The 19,357-nt window shown below is 52.5% G+C and overlaps 59 non-coding genes across 59 annotated transcripts; 18 read left to right on the top strand and 41 right to left on the bottom strand.

Annotated features, from left to right (window-relative positions):
- Nucleotides 1–173: 173 nt before the first annotated feature.
- On the bottom strand, nucleotides 174–246 carry Trnav-aac (transfer RNA valine (anticodon AAC)). The gene has a single exon. It is a non-coding gene; the product is annotated as a tRNA-Val (tRNA).
- A 158-nt stretch (nucleotides 247–404) lies between these two features.
- Nucleotides 405–477, bottom strand: Trnav-uac (transfer RNA valine (anticodon UAC)). Its single transcript has one exon. It is a non-coding gene; the product is annotated as a tRNA-Val (tRNA).
- A 412-nt stretch (nucleotides 478–889) lies between these two features.
- Nucleotides 890–961, top strand: Trnap-cgg (transfer RNA proline (anticodon CGG)). The gene has a single exon. It is a non-coding gene; the product is annotated as a tRNA-Pro (tRNA).
- Nucleotides 962–1,156: 195 nt separating this feature from the next.
- Trnav-aac (transfer RNA valine (anticodon AAC)) lies at nucleotides 1,157–1,229 on the bottom strand. Its single transcript has one exon. It is a non-coding gene; the product is annotated as a tRNA-Val (tRNA).
- Nucleotides 1,230–1,387: 158 nt separating this feature from the next.
- Trnav-uac (transfer RNA valine (anticodon UAC)) lies at nucleotides 1,388–1,460 on the bottom strand. Its single transcript has one exon. It is a non-coding gene; the product is annotated as a tRNA-Val (tRNA).
- Nucleotides 1,461–1,872: 412 nt separating this feature from the next.
- Trnap-cgg (transfer RNA proline (anticodon CGG)) lies at nucleotides 1,873–1,944 on the top strand. Its single transcript has one exon. It is a non-coding gene; the product is annotated as a tRNA-Pro (tRNA).
- A 195-nt stretch (nucleotides 1,945–2,139) lies between these two features.
- Nucleotides 2,140–2,212, bottom strand: Trnav-aac (transfer RNA valine (anticodon AAC)). Its single transcript has one exon. It is a non-coding gene; the product is annotated as a tRNA-Val (tRNA).
- Nucleotides 2,213–2,370: 158 nt separating this feature from the next.
- On the bottom strand, nucleotides 2,371–2,443 carry Trnav-uac (transfer RNA valine (anticodon UAC)). Its single transcript has one exon. It is a non-coding gene; the product is annotated as a tRNA-Val (tRNA).
- Nucleotides 2,444–2,855: 412 nt separating this feature from the next.
- Nucleotides 2,856–2,927, top strand: Trnap-cgg (transfer RNA proline (anticodon CGG)). The gene has a single exon. It is a non-coding gene; the product is annotated as a tRNA-Pro (tRNA).
- A 195-nt stretch (nucleotides 2,928–3,122) lies between these two features.
- Nucleotides 3,123–3,195, bottom strand: Trnav-aac (transfer RNA valine (anticodon AAC)). The gene has a single exon. It is a non-coding gene; the product is annotated as a tRNA-Val (tRNA).
- A 158-nt stretch (nucleotides 3,196–3,353) lies between these two features.
- Nucleotides 3,354–3,426, bottom strand: Trnav-uac (transfer RNA valine (anticodon UAC)). Its single transcript has one exon. It is a non-coding gene; the product is annotated as a tRNA-Val (tRNA).
- Nucleotides 3,427–3,838: 412 nt separating this feature from the next.
- Trnap-cgg (transfer RNA proline (anticodon CGG)) lies at nucleotides 3,839–3,910 on the top strand. Its single transcript has one exon. It is a non-coding gene; the product is annotated as a tRNA-Pro (tRNA).
- A 195-nt stretch (nucleotides 3,911–4,105) lies between these two features.
- Nucleotides 4,106–4,178, bottom strand: Trnav-aac (transfer RNA valine (anticodon AAC)). The gene has a single exon. It is a non-coding gene; the product is annotated as a tRNA-Val (tRNA).
- A 158-nt stretch (nucleotides 4,179–4,336) lies between these two features.
- On the bottom strand, nucleotides 4,337–4,409 carry Trnav-uac (transfer RNA valine (anticodon UAC)). Its single transcript has one exon. It is a non-coding gene; the product is annotated as a tRNA-Val (tRNA).
- Nucleotides 4,410–4,821: 412 nt separating this feature from the next.
- Trnap-cgg (transfer RNA proline (anticodon CGG)) lies at nucleotides 4,822–4,893 on the top strand. Its single transcript has one exon. It is a non-coding gene; the product is annotated as a tRNA-Pro (tRNA).
- A 195-nt stretch (nucleotides 4,894–5,088) lies between these two features.
- Nucleotides 5,089–5,161, bottom strand: Trnav-aac (transfer RNA valine (anticodon AAC)). The gene has a single exon. It is a non-coding gene; the product is annotated as a tRNA-Val (tRNA).
- A 158-nt stretch (nucleotides 5,162–5,319) lies between these two features.
- Trnav-uac (transfer RNA valine (anticodon UAC)) lies at nucleotides 5,320–5,392 on the bottom strand. Its single transcript has one exon. It is a non-coding gene; the product is annotated as a tRNA-Val (tRNA).
- A 412-nt stretch (nucleotides 5,393–5,804) lies between these two features.
- Nucleotides 5,805–5,876, top strand: Trnap-cgg (transfer RNA proline (anticodon CGG)). Its single transcript has one exon. It is a non-coding gene; the product is annotated as a tRNA-Pro (tRNA).
- Nucleotides 5,877–6,071: 195 nt separating this feature from the next.
- Nucleotides 6,072–6,144, bottom strand: Trnav-aac (transfer RNA valine (anticodon AAC)). Its single transcript has one exon. It is a non-coding gene; the product is annotated as a tRNA-Val (tRNA).
- Nucleotides 6,145–6,302: 158 nt separating this feature from the next.
- Trnav-uac (transfer RNA valine (anticodon UAC)) lies at nucleotides 6,303–6,375 on the bottom strand. The gene has a single exon. It is a non-coding gene; the product is annotated as a tRNA-Val (tRNA).
- A 412-nt stretch (nucleotides 6,376–6,787) lies between these two features.
- Trnap-cgg (transfer RNA proline (anticodon CGG)) lies at nucleotides 6,788–6,859 on the top strand. Its single transcript has one exon. It is a non-coding gene; the product is annotated as a tRNA-Pro (tRNA).
- Nucleotides 6,860–7,054: 195 nt separating this feature from the next.
- Nucleotides 7,055–7,127, bottom strand: Trnav-aac (transfer RNA valine (anticodon AAC)). Its single transcript has one exon. It is a non-coding gene; the product is annotated as a tRNA-Val (tRNA).
- A 158-nt stretch (nucleotides 7,128–7,285) lies between these two features.
- Trnav-uac (transfer RNA valine (anticodon UAC)) lies at nucleotides 7,286–7,358 on the bottom strand. The gene has a single exon. It is a non-coding gene; the product is annotated as a tRNA-Val (tRNA).
- A 412-nt stretch (nucleotides 7,359–7,770) lies between these two features.
- Nucleotides 7,771–7,842, top strand: Trnap-cgg (transfer RNA proline (anticodon CGG)). Its single transcript has one exon. It is a non-coding gene; the product is annotated as a tRNA-Pro (tRNA).
- Nucleotides 7,843–8,037: 195 nt separating this feature from the next.
- Trnav-aac (transfer RNA valine (anticodon AAC)) lies at nucleotides 8,038–8,110 on the bottom strand. Its single transcript has one exon. It is a non-coding gene; the product is annotated as a tRNA-Val (tRNA).
- A 158-nt stretch (nucleotides 8,111–8,268) lies between these two features.
- On the bottom strand, nucleotides 8,269–8,341 carry Trnav-uac (transfer RNA valine (anticodon UAC)). The gene has a single exon. It is a non-coding gene; the product is annotated as a tRNA-Val (tRNA).
- A 412-nt stretch (nucleotides 8,342–8,753) lies between these two features.
- Nucleotides 8,754–8,825, top strand: Trnap-cgg (transfer RNA proline (anticodon CGG)). Its single transcript has one exon. It is a non-coding gene; the product is annotated as a tRNA-Pro (tRNA).
- A 195-nt stretch (nucleotides 8,826–9,020) lies between these two features.
- Trnav-aac (transfer RNA valine (anticodon AAC)) lies at nucleotides 9,021–9,093 on the bottom strand. Its single transcript has one exon. It is a non-coding gene; the product is annotated as a tRNA-Val (tRNA).
- Nucleotides 9,094–9,251: 158 nt separating this feature from the next.
- On the bottom strand, nucleotides 9,252–9,324 carry Trnav-uac (transfer RNA valine (anticodon UAC)). Its single transcript has one exon. It is a non-coding gene; the product is annotated as a tRNA-Val (tRNA).
- A 412-nt stretch (nucleotides 9,325–9,736) lies between these two features.
- Nucleotides 9,737–9,808, top strand: Trnap-cgg (transfer RNA proline (anticodon CGG)). The gene has a single exon. It is a non-coding gene; the product is annotated as a tRNA-Pro (tRNA).
- Nucleotides 9,809–10,003: 195 nt separating this feature from the next.
- Nucleotides 10,004–10,076, bottom strand: Trnav-aac (transfer RNA valine (anticodon AAC)). The gene has a single exon. It is a non-coding gene; the product is annotated as a tRNA-Val (tRNA).
- A 158-nt stretch (nucleotides 10,077–10,234) lies between these two features.
- Trnav-uac (transfer RNA valine (anticodon UAC)) lies at nucleotides 10,235–10,307 on the bottom strand. Its single transcript has one exon. It is a non-coding gene; the product is annotated as a tRNA-Val (tRNA).
- A 321-nt stretch (nucleotides 10,308–10,628) lies between these two features.
- Nucleotides 10,629–10,701, bottom strand: Trnav-uac (transfer RNA valine (anticodon UAC)). Its single transcript has one exon. It is a non-coding gene; the product is annotated as a tRNA-Val (tRNA).
- Nucleotides 10,702–11,113: 412 nt separating this feature from the next.
- Nucleotides 11,114–11,185, top strand: Trnap-cgg (transfer RNA proline (anticodon CGG)). Its single transcript has one exon. It is a non-coding gene; the product is annotated as a tRNA-Pro (tRNA).
- A 195-nt stretch (nucleotides 11,186–11,380) lies between these two features.
- Trnav-aac (transfer RNA valine (anticodon AAC)) lies at nucleotides 11,381–11,453 on the bottom strand. The gene has a single exon. It is a non-coding gene; the product is annotated as a tRNA-Val (tRNA).
- A 158-nt stretch (nucleotides 11,454–11,611) lies between these two features.
- Trnav-uac (transfer RNA valine (anticodon UAC)) lies at nucleotides 11,612–11,684 on the bottom strand. Its single transcript has one exon. It is a non-coding gene; the product is annotated as a tRNA-Val (tRNA).
- Nucleotides 11,685–12,096: 412 nt separating this feature from the next.
- Trnap-cgg (transfer RNA proline (anticodon CGG)) lies at nucleotides 12,097–12,168 on the top strand. Its single transcript has one exon. It is a non-coding gene; the product is annotated as a tRNA-Pro (tRNA).
- A 195-nt stretch (nucleotides 12,169–12,363) lies between these two features.
- Trnav-aac (transfer RNA valine (anticodon AAC)) lies at nucleotides 12,364–12,436 on the bottom strand. The gene has a single exon. It is a non-coding gene; the product is annotated as a tRNA-Val (tRNA).
- Nucleotides 12,437–12,594: 158 nt separating this feature from the next.
- Trnav-uac (transfer RNA valine (anticodon UAC)) lies at nucleotides 12,595–12,667 on the bottom strand. Its single transcript has one exon. It is a non-coding gene; the product is annotated as a tRNA-Val (tRNA).
- A 412-nt stretch (nucleotides 12,668–13,079) lies between these two features.
- Trnap-cgg (transfer RNA proline (anticodon CGG)) lies at nucleotides 13,080–13,151 on the top strand. Its single transcript has one exon. It is a non-coding gene; the product is annotated as a tRNA-Pro (tRNA).
- A 195-nt stretch (nucleotides 13,152–13,346) lies between these two features.
- Nucleotides 13,347–13,419, bottom strand: Trnav-aac (transfer RNA valine (anticodon AAC)). The gene has a single exon. It is a non-coding gene; the product is annotated as a tRNA-Val (tRNA).
- A 158-nt stretch (nucleotides 13,420–13,577) lies between these two features.
- Trnav-uac (transfer RNA valine (anticodon UAC)) lies at nucleotides 13,578–13,650 on the bottom strand. The gene has a single exon. It is a non-coding gene; the product is annotated as a tRNA-Val (tRNA).
- Nucleotides 13,651–14,062: 412 nt separating this feature from the next.
- Trnap-cgg (transfer RNA proline (anticodon CGG)) lies at nucleotides 14,063–14,134 on the top strand. The gene has a single exon. It is a non-coding gene; the product is annotated as a tRNA-Pro (tRNA).
- Nucleotides 14,135–14,329: 195 nt separating this feature from the next.
- Nucleotides 14,330–14,402, bottom strand: Trnav-aac (transfer RNA valine (anticodon AAC)). Its single transcript has one exon. It is a non-coding gene; the product is annotated as a tRNA-Val (tRNA).
- A 158-nt stretch (nucleotides 14,403–14,560) lies between these two features.
- On the bottom strand, nucleotides 14,561–14,633 carry Trnav-uac (transfer RNA valine (anticodon UAC)). The gene has a single exon. It is a non-coding gene; the product is annotated as a tRNA-Val (tRNA).
- Nucleotides 14,634–15,045: 412 nt separating this feature from the next.
- Trnap-cgg (transfer RNA proline (anticodon CGG)) lies at nucleotides 15,046–15,117 on the top strand. The gene has a single exon. It is a non-coding gene; the product is annotated as a tRNA-Pro (tRNA).
- A 195-nt stretch (nucleotides 15,118–15,312) lies between these two features.
- On the bottom strand, nucleotides 15,313–15,385 carry Trnav-aac (transfer RNA valine (anticodon AAC)). Its single transcript has one exon. It is a non-coding gene; the product is annotated as a tRNA-Val (tRNA).
- Nucleotides 15,386–15,543: 158 nt separating this feature from the next.
- Nucleotides 15,544–15,616, bottom strand: Trnav-uac (transfer RNA valine (anticodon UAC)). The gene has a single exon. It is a non-coding gene; the product is annotated as a tRNA-Val (tRNA).
- A 412-nt stretch (nucleotides 15,617–16,028) lies between these two features.
- Trnap-cgg (transfer RNA proline (anticodon CGG)) lies at nucleotides 16,029–16,100 on the top strand. The gene has a single exon. It is a non-coding gene; the product is annotated as a tRNA-Pro (tRNA).
- A 195-nt stretch (nucleotides 16,101–16,295) lies between these two features.
- On the bottom strand, nucleotides 16,296–16,368 carry Trnav-aac (transfer RNA valine (anticodon AAC)). The gene has a single exon. It is a non-coding gene; the product is annotated as a tRNA-Val (tRNA).
- Nucleotides 16,369–16,526: 158 nt separating this feature from the next.
- On the bottom strand, nucleotides 16,527–16,599 carry Trnav-uac (transfer RNA valine (anticodon UAC)). Its single transcript has one exon. It is a non-coding gene; the product is annotated as a tRNA-Val (tRNA).
- A 321-nt stretch (nucleotides 16,600–16,920) lies between these two features.
- Nucleotides 16,921–16,993, bottom strand: Trnav-uac (transfer RNA valine (anticodon UAC)). The gene has a single exon. It is a non-coding gene; the product is annotated as a tRNA-Val (tRNA).
- Nucleotides 16,994–17,405: 412 nt separating this feature from the next.
- On the top strand, nucleotides 17,406–17,477 carry Trnap-cgg (transfer RNA proline (anticodon CGG)). Its single transcript has one exon. It is a non-coding gene; the product is annotated as a tRNA-Pro (tRNA).
- Nucleotides 17,478–17,672: 195 nt separating this feature from the next.
- On the bottom strand, nucleotides 17,673–17,745 carry Trnav-aac (transfer RNA valine (anticodon AAC)). Its single transcript has one exon. It is a non-coding gene; the product is annotated as a tRNA-Val (tRNA).
- Nucleotides 17,746–17,903: 158 nt separating this feature from the next.
- On the bottom strand, nucleotides 17,904–17,976 carry Trnav-uac (transfer RNA valine (anticodon UAC)). The gene has a single exon. It is a non-coding gene; the product is annotated as a tRNA-Val (tRNA).
- Nucleotides 17,977–18,297: 321 nt separating this feature from the next.
- On the bottom strand, nucleotides 18,298–18,370 carry Trnav-uac (transfer RNA valine (anticodon UAC)). The gene has a single exon. It is a non-coding gene; the product is annotated as a tRNA-Val (tRNA).
- A 412-nt stretch (nucleotides 18,371–18,782) lies between these two features.
- Trnap-cgg (transfer RNA proline (anticodon CGG)) lies at nucleotides 18,783–18,854 on the top strand. Its single transcript has one exon. It is a non-coding gene; the product is annotated as a tRNA-Pro (tRNA).
- Nucleotides 18,855–19,049: 195 nt separating this feature from the next.
- Nucleotides 19,050–19,122, bottom strand: Trnaa-agc (transfer RNA alanine (anticodon AGC)). Its single transcript has one exon. It is a non-coding gene; the product is annotated as a tRNA-Ala (tRNA).
- Nucleotides 19,123–19,280: 158 nt separating this feature from the next.
- Trnav-uac (transfer RNA valine (anticodon UAC)) lies at nucleotides 19,281–19,353 on the bottom strand. Its single transcript has one exon. It is a non-coding gene; the product is annotated as a tRNA-Val (tRNA).
- Nucleotides 19,354–19,357: the final 4 nt, after the last annotated feature.

Genomic DNA, 19,357 nt, shown 5'->3' with positions numbered 1-19,357 from the left:
GCACATGAGTGGCTGAGTCGATGCAAAATGCTCGGCGGCAGTATCAAATGAATTTCATATTTGATGTGAGCAATTGACACTCTGATCCGACGTGTGAAGGCGATTACGAAGGTTTTTGGGTACAGATGGAAGCAGATGCATGTTACTATGTCTTGTTTTTAATGATGAAAAAGTGTTTCCGCCCGGGATCGAACCGGGGACCTTCTGCGTGTTAGGCAGACGTGATAACCGCTACACCACGGAAACTACTTGTGTGCGCCATACCTTAGAGACAACTCGTGCTGATGTTGACATCGTAACTAAAAAATTAAATAAATGCGCTTCTTGCATAACAAAGGTACATGCAGAAGATCCTCACATGACGTGGCTCACTGGAGTACAATGCGACACAGGCAAGAAAATACTGTTCCCGCCCGGGATCGAACCGGGGACCTTCTGCGTGTAAAGCAGACGTGATAACCGCTACACTACGGAAACTGCGGACGGGAGGAGTCCATCCCCGTTCACTCGAAATTACCTCAGCCTCTCTCCCGTCCGCGAATGCACACGCGACGGTTCTTTTGACAGCCTGGAAACCATTACAGCCGAGGGCTCAAGAAGTCTTCGGGGTGCTCGAGAGGGTGTCTGCCGTAGCACCCCTAACGAGATAGCGGCGTTTCCCGCAGTCGTGATTGCAAGTCATAGCAGCAAAAGCAATCACTTTCTTAGCAGCAGGGAGTGCGAGCCCAGCGGCAGCTCTACATGAAGGTACCAATAGCCCAGGAAGGCCGCCGACCGCGGGAATTCGCGCCGCCCCCATCCCGCCAGCCTACACGAGACTTTCCAGAGCACCCTGGACCACATCGAGGCACCCAGTGCACTGAAATAATAGTCATTCGCCATGTCAGATGGCTCGTTGGTCTAGGGGTATGATTCCTGCTTCGGGTGCAGGAGGTCCCGGGTTCAAATCCCGGACGAGCCCTAGCGTTTTGTGCAAACTGATCGCACATGAGTGGCTGAGTCGATGCAAAATGCTCGGCGGCAGTATCAAATGAATTTCATATTTGATGTGAGCAATTGACACTCTGATCCGACGTGTGAAGGCGATTACGAAGGTTTTTGGGTACAGATGGAAGCAGATGCATGTTACTATGTCTTGTTTTTAATGATGAAAAAGTGTTTCCGCCCGGGATCGAACCGGGGACCTTTTGCGTGTTAGGCAGACGTGATAACCGCTACACCACGGAAACTACTTGTGTGCGCCATACCTTAGAGACAACTCGTGCTGATGTTGACATCGTAACTAAAAAATTAAATAAATGCGCTTCTTGCATAACAAAGGTACATGCAGAAGATCCTCACATGACGTGGCTCACTGGAGTACAATGCGACACAGGCAAGAAAATACTGTTCCCGCCCGGGATCGAACCGGGGACCTTCTGCGTGTAAAGCAGACGTGATAACCGCTACACTACGGAAACCGCGGACGGGAGGAGTCCATCCCCGTTCACTCGAAATTACCTCAGCCTCTCTCCCGTCTGCGAATGCACACGCGACGGTTCTTTTGACAGCCTGGAAACCATTACAGCCGAGGGCTCAAGAAGTCTTCGGGGTGCTCGAGAGGGTGTCTGCCGTAGCACCCCTAACGAGATAGCGGCGTTTCCCGCAGTCGTGATTGCAAGTCATAGCAGCAAAAGCAATCACTTTCTTAGCAGCAGGGAGTGCGAGCCCAGCGGCAGCTCTACATGAAGGTACCAATAGCCCAGGAAGGCCGCCGACCGCGGGAATTCGCGCCGCCCCCATCCCGCCAGCCTACACGAGACTTTCCAGAGCACCCTGGACCACATCGAGGCACCCAGTGCACTGAAATAATAGTCATTCGCCATGTCAGATGGCTCGTTGGTCTAGGGGTATGATTCCTGCTTCGGGTGCAGGAGGTCCCGGGTTCAAATCCCGGACGAGCCCTAGCGTTTTGTGCAAACTGATCGCACATGAGTGGCTGAGTCGATGCAAAATGCTCGGCGGCAGTATCAAATGAATTTCATATTTGATGTGAGCAATTGACACTCTGATCCGACGTGTGAAGGCGATTACGAAGGTTTTTGGGTACAGATGGAAGCAGATGCATGTTACTATGTCTTGTTTTTAATGATGAAAAAGTGTTTCCGCCCGGGATCGAACCGGGGACCTTTTGCGTGTTAGGCAGACGTGATAACCGCTACACCACGGAAACTACTTGTGTGCGCCATACCTTAGAGACAACTCGTGCTGATGTTGACATCGTAACTAAAAAATTAAATAAATGCGCTTCTTGCATAACAAAGGTACATGCAGAAGATCCTCACATGACGTGGCTCACTGGAGTACAATGCGACACAGGCAAGAAAATACTGTTCCCGCCCGGGATCGAACCGGGGACCTTCTGCGTGTAAAGCAGACGTGATAACCGCTACACTACGGAAACCGCGGACGGGAGGAGTCCATCCCCGTTCACTAGAAATTACCTCAGCCTCTCTCCCGTCTGCGAATGCACACGCGACGGTTCTTTTGACAGCCTGGAAACCATTACAGCCGAGGGCTCAAGAAGTCTTCGGGGTGCTCGAGAGGGTGTCTGCCGTAGCACCCCTAACGAGATAGCGGCGTTTCCCGCAGTCGTGATTGCAAGTCATAGCAGCAAAAGCAATCACTTTCTTAGCAGCAGGGAGTGCGAGCCCAGCGGCAGCTCTACATGAAGGTACCAATAGCCCAGGAAGGCCGCCGACCGCGGGAATTCGCGCCGCCCCCATCCCGCCAGCCTACACGAGACTTTCCAGAGCACCCTGGACCACATCGAGGCACCCAGTGCACTGAAATAATAGTCATTCGCCATGTCAGATGGCTCGTTGGTCTAGGGGTATGATTCCTGCTTCGGGTGCAGGAGGTCCCGAGTTCAAATCCCGGACGAGCCCTAGCGTTTTGTGCAAACTGATCGCACATGAGTGGCTGAGTCGATGCAAAATGCTCGGCGGCAGTATCAAATGAATTTCATATTTGATGTGAGCAATTGACACTCTGATCCGACGTGTGAAGGCGATTACGAAGGTTTTTGGGTACAGATGGAAGCAGATGCATGTTACTATGTCTTGTTTTTAATGATGAAAAAGTGTTTCCGCCCGGGATCGAACCGGGGACCTTCTGCGTGTTAGGCAGACGTGATAACCGCTACACCACGGAAACTACTTGTGTGCGCCATACCTTAGAGACAACTCGTGCTGATGTTGACATCGTAACTAAAAAATTAAATAAATGCGCTTCTTGCATAACAAAGGTACATGCAGAAGATCCTCACATGACGTGGCTCACTGGAGTACAATGCGACACAGGCAAGAAAATACTGTTCCCGCCCGGGATCGAACCGGGGACCTTCTGCGTGTAATGCAGACGTGATAACCGCTACACTACGGAAACCGCGGACGGGAGGAGTCCATCCCCGTTCACTCGAAATTACCTCAGCCTCTCTCCCGTCCGCGAATGCACACGCGACGGTTCTTTTGACAGCCTGGAAACCATTACAGCCGAGGGCTCAAGAAGTCTTCGGGGTGCTCGAGAGGGTGTCTGCCGTAGCACCCCTAACGAGATAGCGGCGTTTCCCGCAGTCGTGATTGCAAGTCATAGCAGCAAAAGCAATCACTTTCTTAGCAGCAGGGAGTGCGAGCCCAGCGGCAGCTCTACATGAAGGTACCAATAGCCCAGGAAGGCCGCCGACCGCGGGAATTCGCGCCGCCCCCATCCCGCCAGCCTACACGAGACTTTCCAGAGCACCCTGGACCACATCGAGGCACCCAGTGCACTGAAATAATAGTCATTCGCCATGTCAGATGGCTCGTTGGTCTAGGGGTATGATTCCTGCTTCGGGTGCAGGAGGTCCCGGGTTCAAATCCCGGACGAGCCCTAGCGTTTTGTGCAAACTGATCGCACATGAGTGGCTGAGTCGATGCAAAATGCTCGGCGGCAGTATCAAATGAATTTCATATTTGATGTGAGCAATTGACACTCTGATCCGACGTGTGAAGGCGATTACGAAGGTTTTTGGGTACAGATGGAAGCAGATGCATGTTACTATGTCTTGTTTTTAATGATGAAAAAGTGTTTCCGCCCGGGATCGAACCGGGGACCTTCTGCGTGTTAGGCAGACGTGATAACCGCTACACCACGGAAACTACTTGTGTGCGCCATACCTTAGAGACAACTCGTGTTGATGTTGACATCGTAACTAAAAAATTAAATAAATGCGCTTCTTGCATAACAAAGGTACATGCAGAAGATCCTCACATGACGTGGCTCACTGGAGTACAATGCGACACAGGCAAGAAAATACTGTTCCCGCCCGGGATCGAACCGGGGACCTTTTGCGTGTAAAGCAGACGTGATAACCGTTACACTACGGAAACTGCGGACGGGAGGAGTCCATCCCCGTTCACTCGAAATTACCTCAGCCTCTCTCCCGTCCGCGAATGCACACGCGACGGTTCTTTTGACAGCCTGGAAACCATTACAGCCGAGGGCTCAAGAAGTCTTCGGGGTGCTCGAGAGGGTGTCTGCCGTAGCACCCCTAACGAGATAGCGGCGTTTCCCGCAGTCGTGATTGCAAGTCATAGCAGCAAAAGCAATCACTTTCTTAGCAGCAGGGAGTGCGAGCCCAGCGGCAGCTCTACATGAAGGTACCAATAGCCCAGGAAGGCCGCCGACCGCGGGAATTGGCGCCGCCCCCATCCCGCCAGCCTACACGAGACTTTCCAGAGCACCCTGGACCACATCGAGGCACCCAGTGCACTGAAATAATAGTCATTCGCCATGTCAGATGGCTCGTTGGTCTAGGGGTATGATTCCTGCTTCGGGTGCAGGAGGTCCCGGGTTCAAATCCCGGACGAGCCCTAGCGTTTTGTGCAAACTGATCGCACATGAGTGGCTGAGTCGATGCAAAATGCTCGGCGGCAGTATCAAATGAATTTCATATTTGATGTGAGCAATTGACACTCTGATCCGACGTGTGAAGGCGATTACGAAGGTTTTTGGGTACAGATGGAAGCAGATGCATGTTACTATGTCTTGTTTTTAATGATGAAAAAGTGTTTCCGCCCGGGATCGAACCGGGGACCTTCTGCGTGTTAGGCAGACGTGATAACCGCTACACCACGGAAACTACTTGTGTGCGCCATACCTTAGAGACAACTCGTGCTGATGTTGACATCGTAACTAAAAAATTAAATAAATGCGCTTCTTGCATAACAAAGGTACATGCAGAAGATCCTCACATGACGTGGCTCACTGGAGTACAATGCGACACAGGCAAGAAAATACTGTTCCCGCCCGGGATCGAACCGGGGACCTTCTGCGTGTAAAGCAGACGTGATAACCGCTACACTACGGAAACTGCGGACGGGAGGAGTCCATCCCCGTTCACTCGAAATTACCTCAGCCTCTCTCCCGTCCGCGAATGCACACGCGACGGTTCTTTTGACAGCCTGGAAACCATTACAGCCGAGGGCTCAAGAAGTCTTCGGGGTGCTCGAGAGGGTGTCTGCCGTAGCACCCCTAACGAGATAGCGGCGTTTCCCGCAGTCGTGATTGCAAGTCATAGCAGCAAAAGCAATCACTTTCTTAGCAGCAGGGAGTGCGAGCCCAGCGGCAGCTCTACATGAAGGTACCAATAGCCCAGGAAGGCCGCCGACCGCGGGAATTCGCGCCGCCCCCATCCCGCCAGCCTACACGAGACTTTCCAGAGCACCCTGGACCACATCGAGGCACCCAGTGCACTGAAATAATAGTCATTCGCCATGTCAGATGGCTCGTTGGTCTAGGGGTATGATTCCTGCTTCGGGTGCAGGAGGTCCCGGGTTCAAATCCCGGACGAGCCCTAGCGTTTTGTGCAAACTGATCGCACATGAGTGGCTGAGTCGATGCAAAATGCTCGGCGGCAGTATCAAATGAATTTCATATTTGATGTGAGCAATTGACACTCTGATCCGACGTGTGAAGGCGATTACGAAGGTTTTTGGGTACAGATGGAAGCAGATGCATGTTACTATGTCTTGTTTTTAATGATGAAAAAGTGTTTCCGCCCGGGATCGAACCGGGGACCTTCTGCGTGTTAGGCAGACGTGATAACCGCTACACCACGGAAACTACTTGTGTGCGCCATACCTTAGAGACAACTCGTGCTGATGTTGACATCGTAACTAAAAAATTAAATAAATGCGCTTCTTGCATAACAAAGGTACATGCAGAAGATCCTCACATGACGTGGCTCACTGGAGTACAATGCGACACAGGCAAGAAAATACTGTTCCCGCCCGGGATCGAACCGGGGACCTTCTGCGTGTAAAGCAGACGTGATAACCGCTACACTACGGAAACTGCGGACGGGAGGAGTCCATCCCCGTTCACTCGAAATTACCTCAGCCTCTCTCCCGTCCGCGAATGCACACGCGACGGTTCTTTTGACAGCCTGGAAACCATTACAGCCGAGGGCTCAAGAAGTCTTCGGGGTGCTCGAGAGGGTGTCTGCCGTAGCACCCCTAACGAGATAGCGGCGTTTCCCGCAGTCGTGATTGCAAGTCATAGCAGCAAAAGCAATCACTTTCTTAGCAGCAGGGAGTGCGAGCCCAGCGGCAGCTCTACATGAAGGTACCAATAGCCCAGGAAGGCCGCCGACCGCGGGAATTGGCGCCGCCCCCATCCCGCCAGCCTACACGAGACTTTCCAGAGCACCCTGGACCACATCGAGGCACCCAGTGCACTGAAATAATAGTCATTCGCCATGTCAGATGGCTCGTTGGTCTAGGGGTATGATTCCTGCTTCGGGTGCAGGAGGTCCCGGGTTCAAATCCCGGACGAGCCCTAGCGTTTTGTGCAAACTGATCGCACATGAGTGGCTGAGTCGATGCAAAATGCTCGGCGGCAGTATCAAATGAATTTCATATTTGATGTGAGCAATTGACACTCTGATCCGACGTGTGAAGGCGATTACGAAGGTTTTTGGGTACAGATGGAAGCAGATGCATGTTACTATGTCTTGTTTTTAATGATGAAAAAGTGTTTCCGCCCGGGATCGAACCGGGGACCTTCTGCGTGTTAGGCAGACGTGATAACCGCTACACCACGGAAACTACTTGTGTGCGCCATACCTTAGAGACAACTCGTGCTGATGTTGACATCGTAACTAAAAAATTAAATAAATGCGCTTCTTGCATAACAAAGGTACATGCAGAAGATCCTCACATGACGTGGCTCACTGGAGTACAATGCGACACAGGCAAGAAAATACTGTTCCCGCCCGGGATCGAACCGGGGACCTTCTGCGTGTAATGCAGACGTGATAACCGCTACACTACGGAAACCGCGGACGGGAGGAGTCCATCCCCGTTCACTCGAAATTACCTCAGCCTCTCTCCCGTCCGCGAATGCACACGCGACGGTTCTTTTGACAGCCTGGAAACCATTACAGCCGAGGGCTCAAGAAGTCTTCGGGGTGCTCGAGAGGGTGTCTGCCGTAGCACCCCTAACGAGATAGCGGCGTTTCCCGCAGTCGTGATTGCAAGTCATAGCAGCAAAAGCAATCACTTTCTTAGCAGCAGGGAGTGCGAGCCCAGCGGCAGCTCTACATGAAGGTACCAATAGCCCAGGAAGGCCGCCGACCGCGGGAATTCGCGCCGCCCCCATCCCGCCAGCCTACACGAGACTTTCCAGAGCACCCTGGACCACATCGAGGCACCCAGTGCACTGAAATAATAGTCATTCGCCATGTCAGATGGCTCGTTGGTCTAGGGGTATGATTCCTGCTTCGGGTGCAGGAGGTCCCGGGTTCAAATCCCGGACGAGCCCTAGCGTTTTGTGCAAACTGATCGCACATGAGTGGCTGAGTCGATGCAAAATGATCGGCGGCAGTATCAAATGAATTTCATATTTGATGTGAGCAATTGACACTCTGATCCGACGTGTGAAGGCGATTACGAAGGTTTTTGGGTACAGATGGAAGCAGATGCATGTTACTATGTCTTGTTTTTAATGATGAAAAAGTGTTTCCGCCCGGGATCGAACCGGGGACCTTCTGCGTGTTAGGCAGACGTGATAACCGCTACACCACGGAAACTACTTGTGTGCGCCATACCTTAGAGACAACTCGTGCTGATGTTGACATCGTAACTAAAAAATTAAATAAATGCGCTTCTTGCATAACAAAGGTACATGCAGAAGATCCTCACATGACGTGGCTCACTGGAGTACAATGCGACACAGGCAAGAAAATACTGTTCCCGCCCGGGATCGAACCGGGGACCTTCTGCGTGTAATGCAGACGTGATAACCGCTACACTACGGAAACCGCGGACGGGAGGAGTCTATCCCCGTTCACTCGAAATTACCTCAGCCTCTCTCCCGTCCGCGAATGCACACGCGACGGTTCTTTTGACAGCCTGGAAACCATTACAGCCGAGGGCTCAAGAAGTCTTCGGGGTGCTCGAGAGGGTGTCTGCCGTAGCACCCCTAACGAGATAGCGGCGTTTCCCGCAGTCGTGATTGCAAGTCATAGCAGCAAAAGCAATCACTTTCTTAGCAGCAGGGAGTGCGAGCCCAGCGGCAGCTCTACATGAAGGTACCAATAGCCCAGGAAGGCCGCCGACCGCGGGAATTCGCGCCGCCCCCATCCCGCCAGCCTACACGAGACTTTCCAGAGCACCCTGGACCACATCGAGGCACCCAGTGCACTGAAATAATAGTCATTCGCCATGTCAGATGGCTCGTTGGTCTAGGGGTATGATTCCTGCTTCGGGTGCAGGAGGTCCCGGGTTCAAATCCCGGACGAGCCCTAGCGTTTTGTGCAAACTGATCGCACATGAGTGGCTGAGTCGATGCAAAATGATCGGCGGCAGTATCAAATGAATTTCATATTTGATGTGAGCAATTGACACTCTGATCCGACGTGTGAAGGCGATTACGAAGGTTTTTGGGTACAGATGGAAGCAGATGCATGTTACTATGTCTTGTTTTTAATGATGAAAAAGTGTTTCCGCCCGGGATCGAACCGGGGACCTTCTGCGTGTTAGGCAGACGTGATAACCGCTACACCACGGAAACTACTTGTGTGCGCCATACCTTAGAGACAACTCGTGCTGATGTTGACATCGTAACTAAAAAATTAAATAAATGCGCTTCTTGCATAACAAAGGTACATGCAGAAGATCCTCACATGACGTGGCTCACTGGAGTACAATGCGACACAGGCAAGAAAATACTGTTCCCGCCCGGGATCGAACCGGGGACCTTCTGCGTGTAATGCAGACGTGATAACCGCTACACTACGGAAACCGCGGACGGGAGGAGTCCATCCCCGTTCACTCGAAATTACCTCAGCCTCTCTCCCGTCCGCGAATGCACACGCGACGGTTCTTTTGACAGCCTGGAAACCATTACAGCCGAGGGCTCAAGAAGTCTTCGGGGTGCTCGAGAGGGTGTCTGCCGTAGCACCCCTAACGAGATAGCGGCGTTTCCCGCAGTCGTGATTGCAAGTCATAGCAGCAAAAGCAATCACTTTCTTAGCAGCAGGGAGTGCGAGCCCAGCGGCAGCTCTACATGAAGGTACCAATAGCCCAGGAAGGCCGCCGACCGCGGGAATTCGCGCCGCCCCCATCCCGCCAGCCTACACGAGACTTTCCAGAGCACCCTGGACCACATCGAGGCACCCAGTGCACTGAAATAATAGTCATTCGCCATGTCAGATGGCTCGTTGGTCTAGGGGTATGATTCCTGCTTCGGGTGCAGGAGGTCCCGGGTTCAAATCCCGGACGAGCCCTAGCGTTTTGTGCAAACTGATCGCACATGAGTGGCTGAGTCGATGCAAAATGCTCGGCGGCAGTATCAAATGAATTTCATATTTGATGTGAGCAATTGACACTCTGATCCGACGTGTGAAGGCGATTACGAAGGTTTTTGGGTACAGATGGAAGCAGATGCATGTTACTATGTCTTGTTTTTAATGATGAAAAAGTGTTTCCGCCCGGGATCGAACCGGGGACCTTCTGCGTGTTAGGCAGACGTGATAACCGCTACACCACGGAAACTACTTGTGTGCGCCATACCTTAGAGACAACTCGTGCTGATGTTGACATCGTAACTAAAAAATTAAATAAATGCGCTTCTTGCATAACAAAGGTACATGCAGAAGATCCTCACATGACGTGGCTCACTGGAGTACAATGCGACACAGGCAAGAAAATACTGTTCCCGCCCGGGATCGAACCGGGGACCTTCTGCGTGTAAAGCAGACGTGATAACCGCTACACTACGGAAACTGCGGACGGGAGGAGTCCATCCCCGTTCACTCGAAATTACCTCAGCCTCTCTCCCGTCCGCGAATGCACACGCGACGGTTCTTTTGACAGCCTGGAAACCATTACAGCCGAGGGCTCAAGAAGTCTTCGGGGTGCTCGAGAGGGTGTCTGCCGTAGCACCCCTAACGAGATAGCGGCGTTTCCCGCAGTCGTGATTGCAAGTCATAGCAGCAAAAGCAATCACTTTCTTAGCAGCAGGGAGTGCGAGCCCAGCGGTACATGCAGAAGATCCTCACATGACGTGGCTCACTGGAGTACAATGCGACACAGGCAAGAAAATACTGTTCCCGCCCGGGATCGAACCGGGGACCTTCTGCGTGTAAAGCAGACGTGATAACCGCTACACTACGGAAACTGCGGACGGGAGGAGTCCATCCCCGTTCACTCGAAATTACCTCAGCCTCTCTCCCGTCCGCGAATGCACACGCGACTGTTCTTTTGACAGCCTGGAAACCATTACAGCCGAGGGCTCAAGAAGTCTTCGGGGTGCTCGAGAGGGTGTCTGCCGTAGCACCCCTAACGAGATAGCGGCGTTTCCCGCAGTCGTGATTGCAAGTCATAGCAGCAAAAGCAATCACTTTCTTAGCAGCAGGGAGTGCGAGCCCAGCGGCAGCTCTACATGAAGGTACCAATAGCCCAGGAAGGCCGCCGACCGCGGGAATTCGCGCCGCCCCCATCCCGCCAGCCTACACGAGACTTTCCAGAGCACCCTGGACCACATCGAGGCACCCAGTGCACTGAAATAATAGTCATTCGCCATGTCAGATGGCTCGTTGGTCTAGGGGTATGATTCCTGCTTCGGGTGCAGGAGGTCCCGGGTTCAAATCCCGGACGAGCCCTAGCGTTTTGTGCAAACTGATCGCACATGAGTGGCTGAGTCGATGCAAAATGATCGGCGGCAGTATCAAATGAATTTCATATTTGATGTGAGCAATTGACACTCTGATCCGACGTGTGAAGGCGATTACGAAGGTTTTTGGGTACAGATGGAAGCAGATGCATGTTACTATGTCTTGTTTTTAATGATGAAAAAGTGTTTCCGCCCGGGATCGAACCGGGGACCTTCTGCGTGTTAGGCAGACGTGATAACCGCTACACCACGGAAACTACTTGTGTGCGCCATACCTTAGAGACAACTCGTGCTGATGTTGACATCGTAACTAAAAAATTAAATAAATGCGCTTCTTGCATAACAAAGGTACATGCAGAAGATCCTCACATGACGTGGCTCACTGGAGTACAATGCGACACAGGCAAGAAAATACTGTTCCCGCCCGGGATCGAACCGGGGACCTTCTGCGTGTAAAGCAGACGTGATAACCGCTACACTACGGAAACCGCGGACGGGAGGAGTCCATCCCCGTTCACTCGAAATTACCTCAGCCTCTCTCCCGTCTGCGAATGCACACGCGACGGTTCTTTTGACAGCCTGGAAACCATTACAGCCGAGGGCTCAAGAAGTCTTCGGGGTGCTCGAGAGGGTGTCTGCCGTAGCACCCCTAACGAGATAGCGGCGTTTCCCGCAGTCGTGATTGCAAGTCATAGCAGCAAAAGCAATCACTTTCTTAGCAGCAGGGAGTGCGAGCCCAGCGGCAGCTCTACATGAAGGTACCAATAGCCCAGGAAGGCCGCCGACCGCGGGAATTCGCGCCGCCCCCATCCCGCCAGCCTACACGAGACTTTCCAGAGCACCCTGGACCACATCGAGGCACCCAGTGCACTGAAATAATAGTCATTCGCCATGTCAGATGGCTCGTTGGTCTAGGGGTATGATTCCTGCTTCGGGTGCAGGAGGTCCCGGGTTCAAATCCCGGACGAGCCCTAGCGTTTTGTGCAAACTGATCGCACATGAGTGGCTGAGTCGATGCAAAATGCTCGGCGGCAGTATCAAATGAATTTCATATTTGATGTGAGCAATTGACACTCTGATCCGACGTGTGAAGGCGATTACGAAGGTTTTTGGGTACAGATGGAAGCAGATGCATGTTACTATGTCTTGTTTTTAATGATGAAAAAGTGTTTCCGCCCGGGATCGAACCGGGGACCTTCTGCGTGTTAGGCAGACGTGATAACCGCTACACCACGGAAACTACTTGTGTGCGCCATACCTTAGAGACAACTCGTGCTGATGTTGACATCGTAACTAAAAAATTAAATAAATGCGCTTCTTGCATAACAAAGGTACATGCAGAAGATCCTCACATGACGTGGCTCACTGGAGTACAATGCGACACAGGCAAGAAAATACTGTTCCCGCCCGGGATCGAACCGGGGACCTTCTGCGTGTAAAGCAGACGTGATAACCGCTACACTACGGAAACCGCGGACGGGAGGAGTCCATCCCCGTTCACTCGAAATTACCTCAGCCTCTCTCCCGTCCGCGAATGCACACGCGACGGTTCTTTTGACAGCCTGGAAACCATTACAGCCGAGGGCTCAAGAAGTCTTCGGGGTGCTCGAGAGGGTGTCTGCCGTAGCACCCCTAACGAGATAGCGGCGTTTCCCGCAGTCGTGATTGCAAGTCATAGTAGCAAAAGCAATCACTTTCTTAGCAGCAGGGAGTGCGAGCCCAGCGGCAGCTCTACATGAAGGTACCAATAGCCCAGGAAGGCCGCCGACCGCGGGAATTCGCGCCGCCCCCATCCCGCCAGCCTACACGAGACTTTCCAGAGCACCCTGGACCACATCGAGGCACCCAGTGCACTGAAATAATAGTCATTCGCCATGTCAGATGGCTCGTTGGTCTAGGGGTATGATTCCTGCTTCGGGTGCAGGAGGTCCCGGGTTCAAATCCCGGACGAGCCCTAGCGTTTTGTGCAAACTGATCGCACATGAGTGGCTGAGTCGATGCAAAATGCTCGGCGGCAGTATCAAATGAATTTCATATTTGATGTGAGCAATTGACACTCTGATCCGACGTGTGAAGGCGATTACGAAGGTTTTTGGGTACAGATGGAAGCAGATGCATGTTACTATGTCTTGTTTTTAATGATGAAAAAGTGTTTCCGCCCGGGATCGAACCGGGGACCTTCTGCGTGTTAGGCAGACGTGATAACCGCTACACCACGGAAACTACTTGTGTGCGCCATACCTTAGAGACAACTCGTGCTGATGTTGACATCGTAACTAAAAAATTAAATAAATGCGCTTCTTGCATAACAAAGGTACATGCAGAAGATCCTCACATGACGTGGCTCACTGGAGTACAATGCGACACAGGCAAGAAAATACTGTTCCCGCCCGGGATCGAACCGGGGACCTTCTGCGTGTAAAGCAGACGTGATAACCGCTACACTACGGAAACCGCGGACGGGAGGAGTCCATCCCCGTTCACTCGAAATTACCTCAGCCTCTCTCCCGTCTGCGAATGCACACGCGACGGTTCTTTTGACAGCCTGGAAACCATTACAGCCGAGGGCTCAAGAAGTCTTCGGGGTGCTCGAGAGGGTGTCTGCCGTAGCACCCCTAACGAGATAGCGGCGTTTCCCGCAGTCGTGATTGCAAGTCATAGCAGCAAAAGCAATCACTTTCTTAGCAGCAGGGAGTGCGAGCCCAGCGGCAGCTCTACATGAAGGTACCAATAGCCCAGGAAGGCCGCCGACCGCGGGAATTCGCGCCGCCCCCATCCCGCCAGCCTACACGAGACTTTCCAGAGCACCCTGGACCACATCGAGGCACCCAGTGCACTGAAATAATAGTCATTCGCCATGTCAGATGGCTCGTTGGTCTAGGGGTATGATTCCTGCTTCGGGTGCAGGAGGTCCCGGGTTCAAATCCCGGACGAGCCCTAGCGTTTTGTGCAAACTGATCGCACATGAGTGGCTGAGTCGATGCAAAATGCTCGGCGGCAGTATCAAATGAATTTCATATTTGATGTGAGCAATTGACACTCTGATCCGACGTGTGAAGGCGATTACGAAGGTTTTTGGGTACAGATGGAAGCAGATGCATGTTACTATGTCTTGTTTTTAATGATGAAAAAGTGTTTCCGCCCGGGATCGAACCGGGGACCTTCTGCGTGTTAGGCAGACGTGATAACCGCTACACCACGGAAACTACTTGTGTGCGCCATACCTTAGAGACAACTCGTGCTGATGTTGACATCGTAACTAAAAAATTAAATAAATGCGCTTCTTGCATAACAAAGGTACATGCAGAAGATCCTCACATGACGTGGCTCACTGGAGTACAATGCGACACAGGCAAGAAAATACTGTTCCCGCCCGGGATCGAACCGGGGACCTTCTGCGTGTAAAGCAGACGTGATAACCGCTACACTACGGAAACCGCGGACGGGAGGAGTCCATCCCCGTTCACTCGAAATTACCTCAGCCTCTCTCCTGTCTGCGAATGCACACGCGACGGTTCTTTTGACAGCCTGGAAACCATTACAGCCGAGGGCTCAAGAAGTCTTCGGGGTGCTCGAGAGGGTGTCTGCCGTAGCACCCCTAACGAGATAGCGGCGTTTCCCGCAGTCGTGATTGCAAGTCATAGCAGCAAAAGCAATCACTTTCTTAGCAGCAGGGAGTGCGAGCCCAGCGGCAGCTCTACATGAAGGTACCAATAGCCCAGGAAGGCCGCCGACCGCGGGAATTCGCGCCGCCCCCATCCCGCCAGCCTACACGAGACTTTCCAGAGCACCCTGGACCACATCGAGGCACCCAGTGCACTGAAATAATAGTCATTCGCCATGTCAGATGGCTCGTTGGTCTAGGGGTATGATTCCTGCTTCGGGTGCAGGAGGTCCCGGGTTCAAATCCCGGACGAGCCCTAGCGTTTTGTGCAAACTGATCGCACATGAGTGGCTGAGTCGATGCAAAATGCTCGGCGGCAGTATCAAATGAATTTCATATTTGATGTGAGCAATTGACACTCTGATCCGACGTGTGAAGGCGATTACGAAGGTTTTTGGGTACAGATGGAAGCAGATGCATGTTACTATGTCTTGTTTTTAATGATGAAAAAGTGTTTCCGCCCGGGATCGAACCGGGGACCTTCTGCGTGTTAGGCAGACGTGATAACCGCTACACCACGGAAACTACTTGCGTGCGCCATACCTTAGAGACAACTCGTGCTGATGTTGACATCGTAACTAAAAAATTAAATAAATGCGCTTCTTGCATAACAAAGGTACATGCAGAAGATCCTCACATGACGTGGCTCACTGGAGTACAATGCGACACAGGCAAGAAAATACTGTTCCCGCCCGGGATCGAACCGGGGACCTTCTGCGTGTAAAGCAGACGTGATAACCGCTACACTACGGAAACCGCGGACGGGAGGAGTCCATCCCCGTTCACTCGAAATTACCTCAGCCTCTCTCCCGTCCGCGAATGCACACGCGACGGTTCTTTTGACAGCCTGGAAACCATTACAGCCGAGGGCTCAAGAAGTCTTCGGGGTGCTCGAGAGGGTGTCTGCCGTAGCACCCCTAACGAGATAGCGGCGTTTCCCGCAGTCGTGATTGCAAGTCATAGCAGCAAAAGCAATCACTTTCTTAGCAGCAGGGAGTGCGAGCCCAGCGGCAGCTCTACATGAAGGTACCAATAGCCCAGGAAGGCCGCCGACCGCGGGAATTCGCGCCGCCCCCATCCCGCCAGCCTACACGAGACTTTCCAGAGCACCCTGGACCACATCGAGGCACCCAGTGCACTGAAATAATAGTCATTCGCCATGTCAGATGGCTCGTTGGTCTAGGGGTATGATTCCTGCTTCGGGTGCAGGAGGTCCCGGGTTCAAATCCCGGACGAGCCCTAGCGTTTTGTGCAAACTGATCGCACATGAGTGGCTGAGTCGATGCAAAATGCTCGGCGGCAGTATCAAATGAATTTCATATTTGATGTGAGCAATTGACACTCTGATCCGACGTGTGAAGGCGATTACGAAGGTTTTTGGGTACAGATGGAAGCAGATGCATGTTACTATGTCTTGTTTTTAATGATGAAAAAGTGTTTCCGCCCGGGATCGAACCGGGGACCTTCTGCGTGTTAGGCAGACGTGATAACCGCTACACCACGGAAACTACTTGTGTGCGCCATACCTTAGAGACAACTCGTGCTGATGTTGACATCGTAACTAAAAAATTAAATAAATGCGCTTCTTGCATAACAAAGGTACATGCAGAAGATCCTCACATGACGTGGCTCACTGGAGTACAATGCGACACAGGCAAGAAAATACTGTTCCCGCCCGGGATCGAACCGGGGACCTTCTGCGTGTAAAGCAGACGTGATAACCGCTACACTACGGAAACTGCGGACGGGAGGAGTCCATCCCCGTTCACTCGAAATTACCTCAGCCTCTCTCCCGTCCGCGAATGCACACGCGACGGTTCTTTTGACAGCCTGGAAACCATTACAGCCGAGGGCTCAAGAAGTCTTCGGGGTGCTCGAGAGGGTGTCTGCCGTAGCACCCCTAACGAGATAGCGGCGTTTCCCGCAGTCGTGATTGCAAGTCATAGCAGCAAAAGCAATCACTTTCTAAGCAGCAGGGAGTGCGAGCCCAGCGGTACATGCAGAAGATCCTCACATGACGTGGCTCACTGGAGTACAATGCGACACAGGCAAGAAAATACTGTTCCCGCCCGGGATCGAACCGGGGACCTTCTGCGTGTAAAGCAGACGTGATAACCGCTACACTACGGAAACCGCGGACGGGAGGAGTCCATCCCCGTTCACTCGAAATTACCTCAGCCTCTCTCCCGTCCGCGAATGCACACGCGACGGTTCTTTTGACAGCCTGGAAACCATTACAGCCGAGGGCTCAAGAAGTCTTCGGGGTGCTCGAGAGGGTGTCTGCCGTAGCACCCCTAACGAGATAGCGGCGTTTCCCGCAGTCGTGATTGCAAGTCATAGCAGCAAAAGCAATCACTTTCTTAGCAGCAGGGAGTGCGAGCCCAGCGGCAGCTCTACATGAAGGTACCAATAGCCCAGGAAGGCCGCCGACCGCGGGAATTCGCGCCGCCCCCATCCCGCCAGCCTACACGAGACTTTCCAGAGCACCCTGGACCACATCGAGGCACCCAGTGCACTGAAATAATAGTCATTCGCCATGTCAGATGGCTCGTTGGTCTAGGGGTATGATTCCTGCTTCGGGTGCAGGAGGTCCCGGGTTCAAATCCCGGACGAGCCCTAGCGTTTTGTGCAAACTGATCGCACATGAGTGGCTGAGTCGATGCAAAATGCTCGGCGGCAGTATCAAATGAATTTCATATTTGATGTGAGCAATTGACACTCTGATCCGACGTGTGAAGGCGATTACGAAGGTTTTTGGGTACAGATGGAAGCAGATGCATGTTACTATGTCTTGTTTTTAATGATGAAAAAGTGTTTCCGCCCGGGATCGAACCGGGGACCTTCTGCGTGTTAGGCAGACGTGATAACCGCTACACCACGGAAACTACTTGTGTGCGCCATACCTTAGAGACAACTCGTGCTGATGTTGACATCGTAACTAAAAAATTAAATAAATGCGCTTCTTGCATAACAAAGGTACATGCAGAAGATCCTCACATGACGTGGCTCACTGGAGTACAATGCGACACAGGCAAGAAAATACTGTTCCCGCCCGGGATCGAACCGGGGACCTTCTGCGTGTAAAGCAGACGTGATAACCGCTACACTACGGAAACTGCGGACGGGAGGAGTCCATCCCCGTTCACTCGAAATTACCTCAGCCTCTCTCCCGTCCGCGAATGCACACGCGACGGTTCTTTTGACAGCCTGGAAACCATTACAGCCGAGGGCTCAAGAAGTCTTCGGGGTGCTCGAGAGGGTGTCTGCCGTAGCACCCCTAACGAGATAGCGGCGTTTCCCGCAGTCGTGATTGCAAGTCATAGCAGCAAAAGCAATCACTTTCTAAGCAGCAGGGAGTGCGAGCCCAGCGGTACATGCAGAAGATCCTCACATGACGTGGCTCACTGGAGTACAATGCGACACAGGCAAGAAAATACTGTTCCCGCCCGGGATCGAACCGGGGACCTTCTGCGTGTAAAGCAGACGTGATAACCGCTACACTACGGAAACCGCGGACGGGAGGAGTCCATCCCCGTTCACTCGAAATTACCTCAGCCTCTCTCCCGTCCGCGAATGCACACGCGACGGTTCTTTTGACAGCCTGGAAACCATTACAGCCGAGGGCTCAAGAAGTCTTCGGGGTGCTCGAGAGGGTGTCTGCCGTAGCACCCCTAACGAGATAGCGGCGTTTCCCGCAGTCGTGATTGCAAGTCATAGCAGCAAAAGCAATCACTTTCTTAGCAGCAGGGAGTGCGAGCCCAGCGGCAGCTCTACATGAAGGTACCAATAGCCCAGGAAGGCCGCCGACCGCGGGAATTCGCGCCGCCCCCATCCCGCCAGCCTACACGAGACTTTCCAGAGCACCCTGGACCACATCGAGGCACCCAGTGCACTGAAATAATAGTCATTCGCCATGTCAGATGGCTCGTTGGTCTAGGGGTATGATTCCTGCTTCGGGTGCAGGAGGTCCCGGGTTCAAATCCCGGACGAGCCCTAGCGTTTTGTGCAAACTGATCGCACATGAGTGGCTGAGTCGATGCAAAATGCTCGGCGGCAGTATCAAATGAATTTCATATTTGATGTGAGCAATTGACACTCTGATCCGACGTGTGAAGGCGATTACGAAGGTTTTTGGGTACAGATGGAAGCAGATGCATGTTACTATGTCTTGTTTTTAATGATGAAAAAGTGTTTCCGCCCGGGATCGAACCGGGGACCTTCTGCGTGCTAGGCAGACGTGATAACCGCTACACCACGGAAACTACTTGTGTGCGCCATACCTTAGAGACAACTCGTGCTGATGTTGACATCGTAACTAAAAAATTAAATAAATGCGCTTCTTGCATAACAAAGGTACATGCAGAAGATCCTCACATGACGTGGCTCACTGGAGTACAATGCGACACAGGCAAGAAAATACTGTTCCCGCCCGGGATCGAACCGGGGACCTTCTGCGTGTAAAGCAGACGTGATAACCGCTACACTACGGAAACTGCG

Source organism: Schistocerca gregaria, chromosome 2 (assembly GCF_023897955.1).
Source record: "Schistocerca gregaria isolate iqSchGreg1 chromosome 2, iqSchGreg1.2, whole genome shotgun sequence".
Classification (NCBI taxonomy): domain Eukaryota; kingdom Metazoa; phylum Arthropoda; class Insecta; order Orthoptera; family Acrididae; genus Schistocerca; species Schistocerca gregaria.
The sequence above is the reverse complement of the archived record's forward strand: the minus strand, read 5'-3'. Positions and strand labels throughout refer to the sequence as shown.